The sequence below is a fragment of the Mus caroli genome, chromosome 10 (genome assembly GCF_900094665.2).
Source record: "Mus caroli chromosome 10, CAROLI_EIJ_v1.1, whole genome shotgun sequence".
Classification (NCBI taxonomy): domain Eukaryota; kingdom Metazoa; phylum Chordata; class Mammalia; order Rodentia; family Muridae; genus Mus; species Mus caroli.
The window spans coordinates 27373120-27380843 of NC_034579.1; positions in this window are offsets into that span (position 1 = coordinate 27373120).

Below are 7724 nucleotides of genomic sequence, written 5' to 3' on the forward strand. Positions count from 1 at the left end.
TTGGTGTGATTGTAAGCTGGTACAACCACTCTGGAAATCAGTCTGGTGGTTCCTCAGAAAATTAGACATAGTACTACTGGAAGATCCAGCAATACCTCTCCTGGGCATATACCCAGAAGATGTTCCAACTTGTAATAAGGACACATGCTCCACTATGTTCATAGCAGCCTTATTTATAATATCCAGAAGCTGGGAAGAACCCAGATGTCCCTCAACAGAGGAATGGATACAGAAAATGTGGTACATTACACAATGGAGTCCTGCTCAGCAGTTAAAAACAATGAATTTATTAAATTCTTAGGCAAATGGATGGATGTGGAGGATATCATCCTGAGAGATGTAACCCAATCACAAAAGAACACACATGGTATGCACTTACTGATATTAACCCAGAAATTTGGGCTACCCAAGATACAATTTGCAAAACACATGAAACTCAAGAAGAAGGAAGACCAAAATGTCTTTGTTCCTTCTTAGAATGGAGAACAAAATACCGATTGAAGGAATTACAGAAACAAAGTTTGGAGCTGAGAAGGAAGGAAGGACCATCCAGAGACTGCCCCACCCAGGGATCCATCCCATAATCAGCCACCAAACGCAGACACTATTGCATATGCCAGAAAGATTTTGCTGACAGGACCCTGCTACAGCTGTCTCTTGTGAGGCTATGCCAGTGCCTGGCAAATACAGAAGTGGATGCTCACAGTCATCTATTGATTGGATGGAACACAGGGTCCCTAAAGAAGTACCTAGAGAAAGTACCCAAGTTGCTAAATGGGTCTGCAACACTATAGGAGGAACAAAAAAATATAAGCTAACCAGTATCCCCCAGAACTGTGACTCTAGTTGCATATGTAGCAGAGGATGGCCTAGTTGGCCATCAATGGGAGGAGAGGCCCTTGGTATTGTGAAGACCTTATGCCTCAGTACAGGGAAATGCCACGGCCAGGGAGTGGGAGAGGGTGGATTGGGGAGCAGGTTGGTGGGAGGGTATAGGGGATTTTCGGGATAGCATTTGAAATGTAAATGAAGAAAATATCTAATTAAAAATGAAAAAAATGACCCATATCCTTTGTGTCAGCAACCATAATACATAAGACAGTGTTGACATCAGGACATCCCGAACCTATGACAGTGCTACCTGGGACCTGCAGACTGGTTGCCAAGACAACAGGCACCATATTCCCAGCATCCACTTGGCTCACCTTCCATCTTTACCTGTGTCACATCATTCTCCAAATAAATAAGGAGAACATCCCTCCCTCCCTCCCTCTCCCCCTCTTCTTTTTCTGCCCTCACCTTCTTCTCTCTTTTTCCCCAATAAAACCTCTTCCCTGTGGAACTGCCTTGGCCTAGCGTGCTGTTGAGACATGACCTGCCATTCTAACACATCAGGTTTCCTGTCTCATGAAGTGTTTTTGGCAAAAATGTTTTAAGCTGAAAATTCTAGCATTTACTCTGATTCTAGCATTTAGTCTGATTTAAGGTATATTTTCTTCTCCACATACCTATTTCCTAGTGAACTTTTAATTGCACTATGGAGTTTACGATTGCTTATAAATTGTACCATGTCTTCCGTTTTAAAGAAAGTGGAGTGACTTTTCATAAATGTGGCTTTAGTCAAGCAAAGATTAGCCCATTGCCTGTGTCCTCTGATGTGATTCAAAGTTATTCTTGGTTTATATCCATCTTCTTACACTCATTACTGTTTACAGCTAACACTGATGGGATGCCACTGACTTGTACCCATCTTTCTTCTTGATCAAATCATAATTTCTTTGAAGGCAAAGAAGTCACTTATGTTTGCAGCATAGGATCAGTCTTATAGCCACAATACAAGAAATATGCAAAATGAATATTTTATTCATTTCAATTGTTTAAAAAATGTTTATTTTTTTACTTCATGTGCATGAGTGTTTTATATATATATACATATGTATATGTATGTGTGTGTATATATATATATATATATATATATATGTGTGTATATATATATATATATATATATATATATATATATATATAAAATGTGTGTGTGACTGGTGCCTATGGAGGCCAGAGGAAGTCATATGATGCCCTGGAACTGGAGTTACTGATGGTTCTGAGTATCCTGAGGGTGCTGGGACTTTTTGATTTCATTAAAACCTAACATATTTTGATAGATTGGAGAAGAAAGTTTAACTCTAGAAAAATTAATGATAGATAATAGTTATGTTCCCTGCTGAAATAAATAGTAAACTAAACAATCTTTCTTTTTAAAATGTTTCCAAATTTTCTGGTCAACCGTTTTTCTAATTTTCATACAAAGTTGTGATATATTTTTGTTAAGTTGTCAATTCATTAAAATACAGGGCACATTTTGTAGAATCCTTTAAGTAAGAGAATAAGTGCCAAATAAATATTCCTCATCTTAGTTTATTTCTTAATCTTATTTATTTTTAAGGACCCAAGTTTCAGTGTAGAAACAGGAAGAATAGTTGAAATAATAACTCTGAATTCTATAAGGATTGAAAATGTGATGGTAAAGAACTTCTCATTAGCTCTATTTTAGAACACCAGAGAGAACTGCTTTTCTCTTTACTAATTTTGCCCTATTCTTACAGCAACTTGCAAGTTTTGGTTACCGTACTGAATATTTTAGCACATGTTTATTCACTATTTTTTTTTAATTTCCTAAGCACAATCTTTGGCCATTTTCCTACTTATTATCATATTATATTAAAGACACTAAACTGTTGTTTGTTTTAGATACATCAATTTGCCTTGTAAATAAGAAATGATTGAGTAGCTGTCATTTTTGTGTTACTTAAATTTTTTCTTAATCATACCATGATGTTATTGTTACAGCGGATTAGATCTAAGCCTACAGATCAGCAGCCATAGGAAACATGTCTGTAGGTATCATAGATATTTCTAACAAGCTATATAGTGCTCAATATATAGTAACATAGGGCACTTATATTAAAGCATAATGCCTTCCTCACAGATGGGCTTGTATGTCTCCTGATTTTTTTCCACATAATCTGAAACAAATTTCCACATACTGTGTTTGACATGCTATGCTTTGTGTGTGTGTGCGCGCGTGCGCACATAAACATGTGTTTCTCAGCAAGTAGGATTTTAGACTTCAAGAACTGAAGTGTAAAGTTCATCAATTTCAACAGGATCTACAAAGAACAAAAGAGAGATGAAGACAATAGCTACCCATGGACTTACTTAGGCAATTTGCTGAGCTTTGCGCAGAGCATGCTACTATTGCAAAGATGGCAGCATAAAGTGAGAGCACCATTACAAAGCTAGAACTGTAGAACCAAATAGATCTTATTTGCCAAAGATCTTAAAGATTACTAAAATACTAATCTAATTATTGAGTGTAAAAATCTCACACAAATCCACATAAGAGGAAGAAACTGTTTCTTAAAGAAACACTTGGGGAATGTTATGTTATATTCAAAATAGGAATTGAATACATCCATTGTGTTATGGGACAAGAAACAAGCAGATGAAATTATACCCAAGAAGCAAGAGAATTTTAGTAGAAAGGATTCAATTAGTCAGCTGTTCATCCTAATATATGAGTGAATGTTGGAAATTAAGATTAAGTCACTGCATGACCCAAATTAGATCATGTATAATTCTCAACAGAACAGTCATTCTCATTATCATAGATTTCTTTCTTCTTCCTTGTAACTTTATTAAGCACTGAACATTTATAAAAAGTTCATTTAGAGAAACAGTATCACAATACCCATTTCATGACTCAGAATAAATACATTTGATGGTAATGTAAATATATTCTAGAATGAAATTAAATTGAACAATTAAAGATAACCAATCTGTATGGATATATGAGACAGCTTAAATTTGCCAGTTAATGACCCCTTTCCTTTGCCTTCAGACAAATTCTCCCTCAAGATTAATTTTTTAAAGTCCTTATGTTTATGTAAGTTCACTGGGATAAAATGGCCCTTATCACTTGACTCCATGTCATCCATTTTTACCCTGAAGAAATTCACCTCATTCTACACAGCTTCGCTATTAATTATAAGTCTGATCTTCAAATTATTGTAGTTGTTAAATTTTGATAAATACTAAGTTAATTCTCAATGTAAGACAATTAGATCCCCAAACAAATTCTCTTTGAACAATACAGGAAAACATGATAGTTCATTCATTCTTATTTCTTCTTAGTGCCACAATCCCCAGAACATGTAGTATATAGTTTTTTTTTTTTAAGTTTGATTTAAATAACTCCATGATGTGACTGGCAAGCTTGATAAGCCAGCTGCTTCCAACTTGGCCTTAAATGCCATCTTATAGTAAAGACAAACTAGGATCATTCCTATGATTACATCACCTTCTCTCAAAGTTTGTGCTATGCCCTGACTGTAACCTTAACTACAAATGCACTGCCTGTTTCCGGATATATCAACCATGCCTCTGTTTTTAAGACCACATTGTTATGACTACCTTGTTATCACCATCTTGCAACCATGTCTTTATTTCAGGAGGTTGTTATGACCAACTTGTCATGGTATGGTCTGCTTCTGTAGCCCTGTCTATTTGCCTGCCAATTCTCCATTAGCAAATCCCCTACTCCTGAGCTATAAAGAAATGTATTTAACAATGATCTCTTGAACCACTACTTTAGGGAGAAACAGCCCATGTACTTGAATTAAAAATCTTGCTTTCATCAATTTGGCCATGATTTGTGTTGGTGGCCTTCCTCCTCACACCTGTGGAATTAATAACAATCAGAATATTAACAAATTTCAAAATATTTTTGTAAAGCATCTCAAAAAAAATGCAGGGGTGAGGTTGGTCAAAAGAATGGTTAAGAGCACTGGCTGTTCTTCCAAAGGACCTGGGTTCAGTTCCCAACACCCACATGGTATCTCACAACCATGTGTAAGTTCAGTTCTAGAGGGTCTGACAACTTCTTTGGCTTCTGTGGTCACTACATATATGTGGTGCCCAGTCATACATGATTGGAAAAATATTCATATATTTGAAATAAAAGTAAGCCAATCTTTTTACAAAATTAATGTTTTTATTTTCTCCAACATATGTCAGTCAATAGTTCTTTCAAAGGGTCTTGATAACCTAATACCATGTCTAGAAACAGGCCAGAGTTGTGTTTAAAATTACTGCTTAGGTAATTAATCTAAAACATTTTTATACCCAGGAATTCCAGTTATAACACACACAAAAAAGTGAAGGCCCCAAAACAAATCAGCATGAAACAGAGTTCAGAAAAACATCTAAAGACAATCACTTTACTGAACTGTGCCTTTGGGGAAAACACTTGACAACTTTAGGCTCTGTCTTATGCTCACACAGCAAATATTTGTAAATGTGTCTATGTTTGTAGATATGTAATGTTACACTTGTAGCACAGTAGCTGCCCTTACCTTTATCAATCTTGTCTCCTATCACCCCATGCTGTGGTCAAACTGGACCTCAGAGCACTCTGGGCAATCCCTCCTACTGATGCAAATTTCTAGCCAATGGCTATATTTGCTCACCTCTTTCTTAGAGCAACTCTATTCTGTTTTGGCATGCCTACCCTTCTTCCTGTTGCCACATTACACAAATGCATTTCCAATAAAGGATTTTTCCACATCATGCGGTGTCCGATAGAGTTCTCTGCTCGTGGGACTGACAAACCCCCAAGAGAATCTAGTCTGACTATTGCCACTTCTCCAGATTCAGGCATTTACTCTTTATATAAACCTCTATCATTCTGCATAATTTAACATTTTGCTGACATGTACAAGTGTTGCTTCTTTTTTTTGTTGCTATTTAATCATGTTTGTTTTATTCTCCCTTTTCTATATCTACTATCAATGATTGTTTTTCTTTAAGTTAACTCTAGTATTGTAGTTGATGTAATAGAAAAGAAGGAAATTAAGGTACCCTTCGATCCATAATCCCAAAATGGGACAGAAACACACAGAAGTACTTGAACCATGCTTTCCTTCTAGCCTGTATCTACCATAGCTGTACCTCCAAGCAGCTCTGGAGATTCACTTCAGAACTCAGAAACTTGACCAGTGTCCTAAATCTCCTTGTTTAGGAGTATCCCAACCTCAGAAGTATGACTGTGGTGACAAAGGAGCTCCTCTATTGGACAAATGTCAGATTTTAGCAGGCTCTGGAATTAATCTCTGTCCTCAAGAAAAGGCACATTGGACCTTGCTTGAGCTTTCTGCCTAGGAATAACAGAGGGAACAGCTTGAGGTCTGGACAATGGCCAGTTTTCAACCTTTCTAAATCTGCCAAATGCTCACTGTGTTTGCAGAATTGTGTCTGTGGACACATATTTTTCTTAGGCTGGAAGACCTCCAGGTGTTTGCTTAAGGAAGCCATTGAAACTCAATGCAAATTAAGACCAGCTTTCTAGGAGAAGAGACTCATTTTCCAGGCTCAAGCCTTGAACATACATTATTTAGATGTTCAATATGTGTTTATGTTGTAAGTTGTTAACTATGCTTGAAATTCTAAAACACAAGCCACTTTTGCCTTTTGAAAAAGCAAACGCTTTGCTTTTCAAAATATACTTAAAATTTTTAAAATGCAAGACACTTTGCTTTACTTGGGGTTTATAATATACCATATAAAGATCTAAATTCAGGTGAAATTTGTTTTCTCAGTAAGGTTACGCTACCATCAGAGCAATTCCCAAGAACTGATTGAGTATATAAGTTTCCACTGAGAAAGTTAATTTTAGAGGAATAAAGGAAAAGAACAAGTATGAAATAATAAGTTAAAAGTTGTTGTTATCCCTATATGAAGCTAAGCTGGTTCTGCTTAAGAAAAAAGATCTTATGCCAGATCTTATTTACATCTGTAATCCTGGTACTAGTGAGGCTCATGCAGAAAGACTATGTCAATGTAAAAACATAGCTTCAAGCTCGAAGGGCATGAGAGACAATTTATTCTAGAAGCAAATATGGGTGACTAGAGCCTGGTAATAAAGATTCAGGTTATCCCAAATATCTTGTTCTATTGCAGAAGTGGTTTCATGAAATCTTATAGGTACAGGATAAAAAAACAAGTCACAAAGGACTGGAAAGATGGCTCAGTGGTTAAGAGCACTGACTCCTCTCCCAAAGATCTTGAGTTCAATTCCTATCAACCACATAGTGGCTCACAACAATCTGTAAGGGGATAAGATGCCATCTTCTGGTATGTCTTAAGACAGCTACAGTGTACTTATATACACAAAATAAACCTTTTTTAAAAGTCACAAAAAAGACATTTTTTTCTTTTTTAAAAAATTTTTTTATTAGGTATTTATTTCATTTACATTTCCAATGCTATCCCAAAAGTCCCCCACACGCTCCCCAACCCGCTCCGCACCCATCCACTCCCACTTCTTGGCCCTGGCTTTTCTCTGTACTGGGGCATATAAAATTTGCACAACCAATGGGCCTTTCTTTCCACTAATGGCTGACTAGGCCATCTTCTGATACATATGTAGCTAGAGTCAAGAGCTCTGGGGTACTGGTTAGTTCATATTGTTGTTCCTCCTATAGGGTTGCAGATCCCCCCAGCTCCTTGGGTACTTTCTCTAGATCCTCCATTGGTGGCCCTGTGATCCATTCAATAGTTGACTGTGAGCATCGACTTCTGTGTTTGCTAGGCCCCGGCATAGTCTCACAAGAGACAGCTATATCTGGGTCCTTTCAGCAAAATCTTGCTAGTGTATGCAATGGTGTCAG